The following is a 12,705-nucleotide window of genomic DNA, read 5'->3' as shown; positions in this document are numbered from 1 at the left end:
TGTCAATTAATAGAGTTTACAAGGATCTCTCTAGCTAACTAGAGGTATACAAGCTCAAAGACATTAGAGTTCAACAAGAGAGTATACCAACATACACATTCATCATCATCTTCACACAAGATGGAAACAAGGACTCCAAGAAGAGATAAAATGGGAATCAACCCAAAAGATTAGGTGTCTTACTAGCAAGGATGCCCTTCTCAGAAATGTGATGAGGTCCGGCGTCGATCGCTAGGGATATTCTTGCCTTGTATGCCTTAATCACCTTCTCCTTCTCCTTAAGCCCTATCTTTTCACTCTCTCTCTATCTTTCTTTTTCTCTTCCAATTTCTTTCTCACTATCTTGCCCTAGCCTCCTTCCTCTCATCTTCTCATCCCAAGAATGAGACTTTTAGTCAAATAGGGCATTCATATAAAATGACCCTTTTGCCCTTGGCATTCCATTAATTGACATAGCTTCATTTTTTTTCCCCATTTTTATATTGGGCCAAAGCCCAATTTATTTCTTCTAACCCAAATGGGCTGAAACCGAACATTTCTCTAATATGATTGAAGATCATTACAAAGAACAGATAAAACTAATATTTTATCACATTATATAAAACATATATCATTATATAAAACATGCTTGTTCGTTGAAAAGAGAAAAAACAAAAGTTACAAAATAAAATAAAAACCCATCTTTAAACAATATAATATATGAGAAAACATGGCATAAACATTGAGTAAGGATACACAAGACAAACTTCATCATATACGACGTACACTCCACAATAAACCCCTCCTTTAGTCAGCAAAGATAAATAAAGAGGTGATGTGTATTTGATCCGAGGCTGATTAAGTTACTATCTAAGAGTTTGGCGGTTGCAAGCTTGATCAAATCCTTCCTGAGTATTTTCCCAAATGGGTTCTTTGGTATGGCCTGAACAAATGCTACTCTCCTCACTCTCTTGTATGGAGCCACCTGTTTCCCAAAAAAAAAAACAGAACACATAAGATCTTACTCAGCTCATATGATTAGAGAACCTTTTGGAGTATAAACAAAGTTGCAATTTCAAACTAAACCAAACCAAGCCAAATACAATCTAGGTTGATCCTTTTAAAAAATATAAATATAATAAAAAAAAATTTGGAGCTTGATTCCTTCGCAATCAAGGAGTCAGTTGTTCGAGCCTATAAAACAGATCCCATTCAAGTAAGGTCTAGGAAGATTTGCTTCCCTCACCTTATCTAAATATGAGAAATTCAATCTCACTAGCGATGTGGGACTATAATCTCATTAGCTAACAGTGAAACTGGGCCATTTTGGGCTTGGATACAGCCCAACCTACCACATGTTAAAAGCCTGCTAGCTAAATATAGTTCTTAATATAGTTTGTCTTTGAAAAAGTAGAGTCATTTTAATTTTACTCTTTTCCAATATTACTAAAGTTTAACTTAACATAAAAGGTACTTTCAAAACAAAATTGAAATTCTAAAATCTTTTATTTTCACCTTATTCCAGTAAGGCTGTGTTAACTTCAAAATCTAGCCATGGGAAACTGGCCCACCTCTTCATCTGGGAACCTGAGAATGAATTACAAATCAACTCCCTAAAACTCCAAATAAATCAAAATATAAATAAATTGTTATAAACAAATATTTTTAATGTATGCCTACTGTAGCAATTTCACTGTAGCAGCCGGCATTACTATAGTAACTTCTAGATATCACTGCAGCAGCCGCAACACTGTAGCAGCCGCCCATGTGGTACTGTAGCGGCCGCCGGTACTGTTACTATTCCACCAACCAGGGTATTTTGGACCGTCGGATCGAATCGATCCTGGCCGTTCATTCAACTCTTGTAACCTTATAAATACCCCCTCATTTTGTATACTTTGATATAAAAGAAAAGAGAAGAGAAAGAAAAGAGAGAAATAAAAGAAGAAAGAAGAAGAAGTTAATTCTTCAAGGTTTTTGGGTTTTGGTAAATACTCTGGTTCTCTATTCTTATTACTATCTTTACATTTATAACATATATATTCTTAATATAAATAAATTAATTAATAATAAAAAGGTTTGGTTTTAGTTACGGAATGACAGCAGCATCAGTGATATCTGGATGAGTGAGCAACAGAGCCTCCAACTCAGCCGACGCCACCTGCAAACCAACACCCACATCATCATCATCTCATAAAAAATAACCATTTTTTTTAAATACCGATAACCCTTACACTTGATGAGCTCCTTGAGACGGTCGATGATGTATAGGTACCCATCGTCGCCGATGTAGCACAAATCCCAAGTCTTCAGCCATCCCTCTGGATCCAGCGTCCAATTGGTCGCCTCTTCGTTCTTGAAATACCCTTAAAACCCCCACCACCAAAACTTCCAAGCGTCATTTCACTCTTCCAAGCACACAATTTTTTATTTTCTTTTTGGTTTCTTATAATTTATAAACCTTTAAAATTTATTCTACTTATAAACATCTTTTGTATTTGGGTCTTTCTTAAAAATCCCAGAATTTTTTTTAATAATATAAAAGAAAATTTGTATTCAAAATTTAAAAACATGTTTTGCATTTTATTTTTATTTTAAAAAATATTAACAATAATTTTTATATTTTAAAAAAATAATAATAACAAGAGACAGTGTTTCCAACTTTTATTTTGAAAACATTTCAAAACCCCTCTTCCCCAATGTTTTCAGAACCGGACCAGGAAGTGAACCGGCCAATCAACTGGATCATGGGTCAATTGGTCGGATCGGATGACCCAGTTTGGTTGAACCGGATGATGTAATAATTATATTAATATTATATATATATATATTATATATTCTCCAAAAAAAAAAAGCAATCAAAACAAGCTATGAAATCTTTTTCCTATCTAAAAAAAACTGATTGCAAGCTACTAAAAGCAAGCAGGATTGATCCGGTTGAAGAGAAGCGAAAGCCGGAGATCACTTGGCCCGTTGTTGGGCTTTTTTCCGAACTCCAAACTAGTCAAAAATGGCAGCCTTCTTCTCCTTGAGCGCTTCCCATGGCTTCCACCTTCTCTTTAGCAGCAACGGCACAATCTCCATCGAAGCTAAGATTCACATTAGTATCTCGTTCAGTGGATTTTGGATTTTGGTTCTTCAAGTGGAGATGGTGGAAATGGGAAGGTTCCTTCTGGAGAAGGTGGTAGCTGCTGTGATGATGACTTTGGTGATCAAGATGGGGGAGAAAAACAGGGGAGAACGGATCTTAAATTCGTAATTTTAAAACAAAATTCAGAACCGGGGTCAACCCGGTTCTGGTCAAACCGGCCGGTTCACCGGGTTTGACCGGGTTGACTCCCAGTCAACGAGCTCCATTGAACCGGACCGGGCTACCGGCCGGTTCCCGGTTCTGCCGGTCCGACTGGCCGGTCCGGTCCGGTTTTCAAAACATTGCTCTTCCCTACATGAACAACCTCCTCTTCTCCTCTCTCTCTATCCTTTTGGTTTTTTATTTTTTTTAAATATAATTTTTTTATAAATAATTCTAATAGTTCAAAAAAAATAATTTATTTCTTGAAATGTTGACATTTTATAAATTAGATTATACAGTATAAAAAATTATATTTTATAGAAAATAATTGTGACAATTATTGTCAGACCACCTACTGTTTATAAACTGATATACAAGATATAATATATATATATATACATATATATATATATATATATATATATATATATATATATATATATATATATATATATATATATAATTGTAAAAAATCTATTGTTTGACTTATTGGTTTTTTACTTGATTTTCCAAAAAAAAGTAATGGCTTCTCTGTAGCCCCCTCGCCCTTTTATTTAAATTATTTTAAGACGAACCCCAAAATCTATTTTAAATACTTTAAGTCAGCAAATCCTACATCTTCCTTTAGTTTTGACACCAACTTAGCTAAAACAAATGAGTCATATTAGAGATGAAATTGTAACTAAATTATTGAAAGATTATCAATATCTATAATTTTTTTTAATTTTAAATGGTACACTTTTTATGAGATATTTTTTACCCATACAATACCAATCTCATGTTATTAATCTTATTTAATTATACAATAAGTAAACAAATATGAAAAATAAACTTTTATAAAAAAATTAAAAACTATGAATTTGAAAATTTTGATAAAAAAAGAGTTATAATAAGTTTGTGTTTACCAAATGTGTTTTGTGTTTTCAATTTTTTAAAATACACAAGAGTGTATCCAAACATATTTTTGTTTTCATAAAATTGACATCAAAAACAAAAACAAAGCAAAAACAAAATAAAAAATGAAACAAAAACAAAAAATGATGCCAAACGATCCCTTAATTTGCTATTTTTTAAACAAAATTGATAAGCTACGTCAGGAGTGTGCACAAACATGGAGATAATATCTTAATAAACCGCGTTATTGGTGTGCACAGACATGAAGTTAATGCTTCAATACACCTATGCACTCACTCTGTGTGAGTTCAGATTCAAAATCGTGACCCTCATAAGGACACAAACGTCCTATATATGGACCCAATGCTAATAAATCAAGAGGTTGTTGGTGTTAGTTTGTCATTATCAATTCTTTAAAAAAAAATATATAAGGTTTTGATTATTTTCAATGTTTTGGTGACAAATGTGAATGCTTTGAACATTTATTGTAATAATATAAAAATGTTTTTTTAAAAAATTAATATTTTGTATAAGAGATAATTTTTTTCCTTTAATTTTATAGCCTCTTAGCATTTTTTTATTTTTTATTTTTGACAATATGAATAAGTCACCTTACACACATATTTTTATTACTTCTCAACCATGCATTTAAGAGAGAGTCAAACCCTCTTGACATTAGTCAAATGTAGGATTGGAAATAAACCAAGCCGCTCATGAGCTACTTGATTCACGGTTCAGAGAAAGTTTGTTCACTAAGTAAATGACCCAAGCTCGAGCTTAATTTTTGAGCTCAAATTATTAACAAGTTGAGCTTGAGCCATATGTTGCTCAGCTCATTAAGGCTTGTTCATTAAATAAGCCGAGCTAGGCAAGCTTGTGAGCAGGCTCGCGCGCCTACGAAAAAGCTTGCTTGTGAGCCTGCTAAATGAGGTTGCTCGTGATCCTACTAACAAGTAGGTTAAATAAGCCTTAGCCACTAGTCATGAACCTGTTAAATGCGCTTACTAAATGTGCATTTATTCCTAATTATGAATGGATTCATATTTTGAAAAATAATTTATTAATAATAGTCATTATGATTTATTATTTTTTAAAACTTATTTTGAGCCAAGCTCGAGGCGAGCTCAAGCTCGGGCTCATTTTCATCATAAATGAGCTTCTTCTAAGCTGAACTCTAAGTGAGCTCAAGTTAAATTTTACTATCTTGAGCCAAGCTCGAACTTACAATTTGGACTCAAATCGAGCTCGAGCCGATCTCAAGACTGAAGCTGATTCTATTGAGCTGAGCTCAAAAAATTCAAAGTTCGGCTCGACTTAGCTTAATTGCACCCCTAGTCAAATCTCTTACTGCTCAATTATTGCAATGCCATCAGTTAATTATTTTAGGATGTTAATCGGAAAATATTTTGGAGGTATTGGTCAAATTTTATGTTTTTAAAATTAAATGGATTATTGATCAATGAATTTGCAAAAACCCGTTAGGCTAAATAAATAAAATTACATTTATCAATTAGTTTTTTAGAGCACTATTAAAAAAAAATTATCATCTCCCCTCCACCATGTCCATGTTTTCAAAAACTTACAAACTTGCATGATAGTTAACTGACAAAAAGAAATTATTTTTTATTTAAATACAAATTATTTATTTAAATAAAAATTATTAACCCAAATTAAACTAAACTTTCATTTAAAAGAGAAAATAAAGGAAATGCACTCTGTATTCAAAAAAATAAAAAAATAAAAACATTTAAAAAAACCGTAAAAGCTTATTAAAAATTATTTTTTTAAATGAGAAAAAACAAAAAGCAAAAACGTGCCACTTGAAGTTACTACTCACGTACCTTTCATGATGTAAGGTCCGCGTAGCCAGAGCTCACTGACTCCATTGGGCGGTAACGATATTCCAGTTTTCGGATCAACGACCTTCGCCTCCGTGTTCGGTGACAGCATTCCAGCAGTTCCATATCTCCGGCTTTCCTCTAACGAATCCGTCGATGCTCCGATCGCAGTACTCTCCGTTAGCCCGTATCATTGCAAGATCTTGATCATCGGATACCTCTCCTTGAACACCTCGATCACCTCCTTCCCTAGCGGCGCCCCACCGAAGAGAACCCTCCTGAGTGGCCCCAATGGCAGTGGCTTGCTCGCCGCCAGCATTGCCACTAGGATTGGCGGTGCCAGTGGGAGGTATGTGACGTTGTACTTATTGATCGCGCTTAGAATGTCTCCCATCTCGAACTTGGAAAGGATCACCACCGTGGAACTGGATGTGAGGAGCCCGGTGGCGAACACCGCCAGACCGTACATGTGGAACATAGGTATTGTGCAGATGAAGGTTTTGTCGAGCTTGAATCGGTTGAGGATGATGGTGACCATGGAGATCAGGGATCAGTGGGTTGAGATCACGCCTTTGCTCATCCCTATCATTCCCGAGGAGTAGAGGAGTGTGGCTGGATCATCTTGGCTGATGGATTCATTAGGGATTGATGGATCTGAAGGCGTTTGGAGGAGTTCATCGATAGAGGCACTGATGCGTGAATCGGAGGATTTGGGGGAGGAGGAGTTGAGGAAATTGATGGGGAAGGAGAAGGAGGAGAGTTTTGGAATTAGGGTTAGGGTTGTGAAGGTGAGGACGGGGTTGGAGTCAGTGATTTGCTTGGAGATCTCGCTGGGAGTGTTTGTTGGAGAGCAACTCAGCCTCCACTGCAACACCTTGAGGATTCACAGAAGAAGAAAGAACAGTGAATAATTTGGTAACCGAAATAATACACAATGAATCAGAGAAAGTTGTTTGGCTGGAAGCTTAGCCGTGTCATCTTATTACCCTTTGACATACTAATATAACCCACAAACCAAAAAGTCAAAAAGCATTACATTAAACACTAACCCATTGTTCAGTCAACACTGCTTTATTCTAATCCCATTGGTCAGAAACCTTAAACTCTAGATACTATATAATAATACCCCACTAACACATGTAATTTTACTTCCATGCCCCTGGTACAGATACCCAATCTTTCCTCCATTCTCAGCATAGTCCTGTTCACCTACAACCATCCCTGAGCATGGTTGTCGGCCATACCTTGCAGCCCTATACCGGCACCCCATGTCATCTTCAATCACCCATCACCATCAACACTCCCCCTTGATTGAAGCATGTGAACTCCCATCTGAGCTCGGATGTCTTTGTGCTTCTCTGTAGGCAAGGATTTTGTGAAAATGTCCACAAGTTGGTCCTTGGTATTACAGTGCTGGAGAGTGATCTGTCCTTCAGTTACCAGGCTTCGAATAAAATGGAACCTCACGTCATATGCTTGGTCCTTCCGTGAAGAATCGGATTCTTCACTACAACAATTGTGGATTGATTATCGCACCAGAGAACACTGGTTTTAGATTAATCTTTCCCATAATCGTTGAGAATTCTTCTTAGCCATACCAACTGACATGCTGCGGAAGTAGCAGCAACATACTCTGCTTCCGTTGTGGATAATGCCACGACATCTTGTTTCCTAGATCCCTAGGCAATCGCACTCGATCCCTTCCTAAAAAACATCCCCGAAGTGGTTTTTCGATCACTCAAGGATCCAGCCCAATCGCTGTCAGTGAAACCCTCCAAGCATGCATCATTCTCCTGAGAATAAAACAAACCATAGTTTGACGTTCCTGCCAAGTATCTGATAAGTCTCTTCGCTACTGTTAGATGATCGCTGGTGGGCTTGCTCATGAACCTTGACAGGAGATTAACTGTGTAGCAAATATCTGGTCTAGTGTGTACAATATAGAGGAGTTTCCCGATTAGGCTTCTGTAAATTCTAGGATCAGTGTAATCACCAGCTTCTGTACACCATAGCTTGTCATTGACTCCCATGGGTGTATCAATTGGTTTACATTGTTTCATGTTGAGCTGGATTAATAGGTCCTCCACATACCTTCTCTGTGAAATGAAAATCCCATTAGACAATTGATGTGCCTCCAGACCAAGAAAGAATTTCATCAAACCTAAGTTGGACATGCCAAAAGTCCTCATCATCTCTTCTTTAAATTGATTGATCACAACCTGTGAACCACTTATATACACAATGTCGTCAACGTAGAGACTAATCAGTATACAATTTCCTTCTTGTACAATGTATGCTCAGTTTCATTCCTTTCATATCCATGCTACTTGAAATGAGCGTCGATCTTCCCGTACCAAGCTCTCAGTGCTTGCTTGAGCTTGTAGAGTTCTTTCCTTAGTCGATATACCATGTGTTCCTTCCCCTCAAGTTAAGCAACATAGAACTCTTCAGTTATTTCTCCATTGAGAAACACTGATTTAACATCGAAATGGTACACTGGATGGTGTGCTTGAGCAGCAAGAGCTAGAATAAGTCTTACCTTTTCAAGCCCCGCAATCGGTGAGAAGACCTCCTCGTAGTCTAGGTCATGTTGTTGGATGTACCCCTTGGCCACCAGCCTCGCTTTGTGCCTTAAAATTTCACCATTAGCACCATATTTGGTCTTGTAAACCCATTTTAGTCCAACTGCCTTCTTCCCAGGAGGCAATTCAGTCAAGTCCCATGTGTGGTTACTTCGAATAGCTGCCAACTCTGCATCCATGGCCTCCTGCCATTCCCGATGCCTTGCTGCTTCCCCGTAATCCTGAGGTTCAGACACATGAAGAGCAAAACTGCAAGTGTTGTAGATGTCGATCAGAGACTTCATCTTCCTAGGTGGTGAATAGTCAGAGGTCTCCTCTTGTGAATTTGAATTAATTGTGCCTTCACTGGTTCTCGATTGGCCTCCACTTGTTGCTGCCTCTCCATGTACATCTCCACCACCTTCATTGCTTGTGTCTTCACTTCCTTTGTCATCCGAATCTTCAATGGTTAATAGGGGTCCACCTTTGTTTAATTCCCATACCCATCAAGACTTTTCATGGAAAATTACATCCCTGTTAACAGTTATCTTGGATGTAATAAGGTTGTAGAGCTTGTAAGCTTTTGATTCTAGACAGTAACCCACAAACACATGTCTCTCAGACTTCTCATCCAATTTTTGAAGCTTCTGTGAAGGGGTGAGTACAAAGGAAATACAACCAAAAATTTTAAGATGACTTACATTGGGCTTCTCTCCATGCCACACCTCATAAGGTGTTTTATCTTTCACTACTTGTGTTGGCGCTCAATTGATCAAATATACTGATGTAGTGACCGCCTCAGCCCAAAACTCTGTCAGGAGGCCTCTGCATTTAAGTAAGCACCTTGCCATCTCGACGACCATTCTGTTCTTACGCTCTACCGCACCGTTTTGTTATGGTGTGTAGGGCGCTGAGAACTCCCTTATAATGCCAAGCCCTTCGGAATACTCATTGAAAACAAGAGATATGAATTCACCCTCTCAATCGCTTCTAAGCACCTTCAACTTCCTTCTTGTTTCTCTCTCGACTAGCACGTGAAACCTCCTAAAGTGTTCAAAGGCCTCACCTTTTGTTTTCAGGAAGTGGACCCAGCGTTTCCTACTAAAGTCATCGACAAACAAGAGAAAGAATTTGTTACCTTCCAGAGAATCTACACTCATGGGGCCACATAGGTTCATGTGGACTAGTTGCAAACATGCTGTTGTTCTCCTTGACTTCACTGTGGGAAAGCACTTCCTTGCTTGCTTCCTAACTGCAAAAACTTCACACTGAGGCCCATCTTTTAATTCAGGTAGACCTACAACCATTCTCTTTTGCACCAATGATCCCAGACTTCTATAGTTGAGATGCCCGAACTGTTGGTGCCAGCGCTCGGACATATCTTGATCATTTAGAGCCACATTTACCTTTTCAATTCTGGTGAGATCCAAAGGAAACATGTTATTATTTCCCTTTGGTATCACAATTAGCACTTCTCCCATTTTCTCATCCTTGATTACACACTTTCCTTCATGAAAGTTAACTAAATATCCTCTAGTGAGGAGTTGTCCTATTAGTATGTTGTGTGCGAGTCTTGAAACCAATTACACCCCATGTATATATTTGAGCTTCCCATCCCATGTAACCAGTGTAATAGTGCCCACCCCGAGCACCTCCATCTCTTTGTCATTGCTAAGACGAATTGAGGTTCTCTGAGACTCATCAAGACTAGCAAATAGGCTCCTCTCCCCTATCATATGGTTAGAACATCCGCTGTCCACTAACCACACTCCATTTGAAGCCTTCATCGTTGCACTACTGGCCATAAACAGATGCTCAGTTCCCTACTCTTCTGCAACCATTGAAGCTCCCTTCTTTGCTTGCTTCCCTTTCTCTCGGCATTCAACTTTCATATGCCCGTACTTCCTACAATTAAAGCATTGTATGTTATTCTTACTATCTCCACTCCATCCTCATGCACTCCTGCCCCTTTCTCTTCCTTTGATGAAGCCTCTCTCTCTTCCTCTAGTGGGATTCCATCCTAGGGCAGCACTGGAGTTTCCCTTCTCTTTGACACTTGAACTCGAGCTCTCCGTCTTCACAAGTAGTGCCTTCTCTCCTTTCTTCACCAACAATCTATTCACCTTGACCTCTTGAGCTTGGAGAGACCCACCAAGTTCATTAAGAGTAAGATTTGAAATATCTCTGGACTCCTCCATTGTAACCACTACATAATCAAATTTAGGGGCCAGGCTGCGCAACACTTTGGACACCACCTCAGCCTCAGAGAGTTTGTGTTCGAGTGCCTTCACCTGATTCACAATCACAACAACTCTAGACAAGTAAGCTTGAATACTCTCACAATCTTCCATTTGGAGTGTCTCAAAGGTCTGTCTCAACGCTTGTTTTCTCACGGTAATCATCTTCGAAGAGCCCTGGGATAACTTCTTCATGATCTCCCATGCATCATGTGTCGTCTCTGCCTCTTCAATCTGGTCAAGTATAGCCCCATCCACAGCTTGTTGAATGAGACACAAGGCCTTCGATCCTTCTTCTTGATCTCCCTTGCCTTCACTTCATCTTCTCTTTCTAGCACACCCTTTTCAATGAGCTCCCAAAACTCTTGAGACCAAAACATGGTCTTCATCCTCAAGCACCATCGCCCATAGTCTTCTCCTTTGAAGACGGGTACACAAGGCTGTGATAGGCTCACTGGAGTCTCGGCTACCATCGTCTCCGACCAGGCTCTGATACCACATTGTTGGAGAGCAACTCAGTCTCAGTTGCAATACCTTGAGGATTCACAGAAGAAGAAGAAAGAACTGTGAATAATATGGTAACCAAAATGATACACAATGAATGAGAGAAAATTGTTTGATTGTAAACTAAGCGGTGTCATTTCATTACCCTTTGACATACTAATATAACCCACAAACCAAAAAATCAAAAAGCATTACATTAAACACTAGCCCATTGGTCAGTCAAAATTGCTTTGTTCTAACCCCATTGGCCAGAAACCTCAAACTCTAGATACTATATAATAATACATAATACCCCACTAACACATGTAATTTTACTTCCATGCCCCTAGTACAGTTGCCCATTCTTTCCTCCATTCTCAGCATGGTTCTGTTCACCTGCAGCTATTCCCGAGCATGGTTGCCGGCCATACCCTGCAGCCCTATGCTGGCGCCCTATGTCATCTTCAATCACCCATCACCATCAATAGTGTTGAGGGGGTTGTGGTGGTGAGGATGGCTTAGAGGGAGAGTACGACGAGGGAGACGATGGGGAAGTAGATGGAGTTGGGGGAGAGGATGAGGATGACATCTCCTTTGCTGATGGAGAAGCGGGAGGAAAGGGCGGTCGCGAGAGAGGAGACGGAGCGCCAGAGAGAGTTGAAAGAGATGCATTGGCCGGAGGCAGCGTCGATGAAGGCGGTGGTATCGGAGTGGTGGTGGGAAAAAATGAAAGCGGTGACGGAGAGGTAGGGAATGGTAGGGAATGGTAGGGAGGGAGAGGAGTTTGCGTTTGCTGTAGAATACGGAATTGGTTGGACAGTAGCCTCTGCGGCGATCAATGTTCATCGGAGCTCTAGGGATATTTGCCATTTGATCAAGCTCGAGGGCAGTGATGATCAGCGAGATAAAAATGTTAGAGTTTATATATGTCTATATATATATAGCTGGGGGTTAATCATGATCGACATATGTGAGTTGAGACTTTTATATATATATATATTTTTTCATGGTATATAGGTTTTTTTTAATATATAATTTTTTTAATTATCAAAATAACCATGTGAAATTTATTCACCAATAATGCTTTTAAAACATCACATCAAACCTAATTATTTCTAAAATGGTGAGTACCTTTTAAAAATAGCAAGATATTAACTTTTTCTCATTAACACCATCATTTTTTGAAAAATCACAAAAAACAATTTTCATGTTATTATTAAATTTTAAAAAGTTATATTTCTTTTCAACCACATTTATTTTGAAAAAATATGTTAAATTTTATTAAGATAAGATATGTTAAGGATAATCTGACCATTTTTTATATTAATCAAGGATAGTTTTGTCTTTTAGTTGTGCTGTAACTTGATAAAATTTTTGTATCATGGTTTTTAGGATAAAAAAAAAATCCTGAAGTCATGTTA

The 12,705-nt window shown here is 38.3% G+C and overlaps 1 pseudogene; it reads right to left on the bottom strand.

The window, feature by feature from the left end:
- Positions 1-1,557: 1,557 nt before the first annotated feature.
- Positions 1,558-12,154, bottom strand: LOC120273015 (annotated as a pseudogene).
- Positions 12,155-12,705: the final 551 nt, after the last annotated feature.

Source organism: Dioscorea cayenensis, chromosome 2 (genome assembly GCF_009730915.1).
Source record: "Dioscorea cayenensis subsp. rotundata cultivar TDr96_F1 chromosome 2, TDr96_F1_v2_PseudoChromosome.rev07_lg8_w22 25.fasta, whole genome shotgun sequence".
In the NCBI taxonomy this organism is placed as follows: domain Eukaryota; kingdom Viridiplantae; phylum Streptophyta; class Magnoliopsida; order Dioscoreales; family Dioscoreaceae; genus Dioscorea; species Dioscorea cayenensis.
The sequence above is the reverse complement of the archived record's forward strand: the minus strand, read 5'-3'. Positions and strand labels throughout refer to the sequence as shown.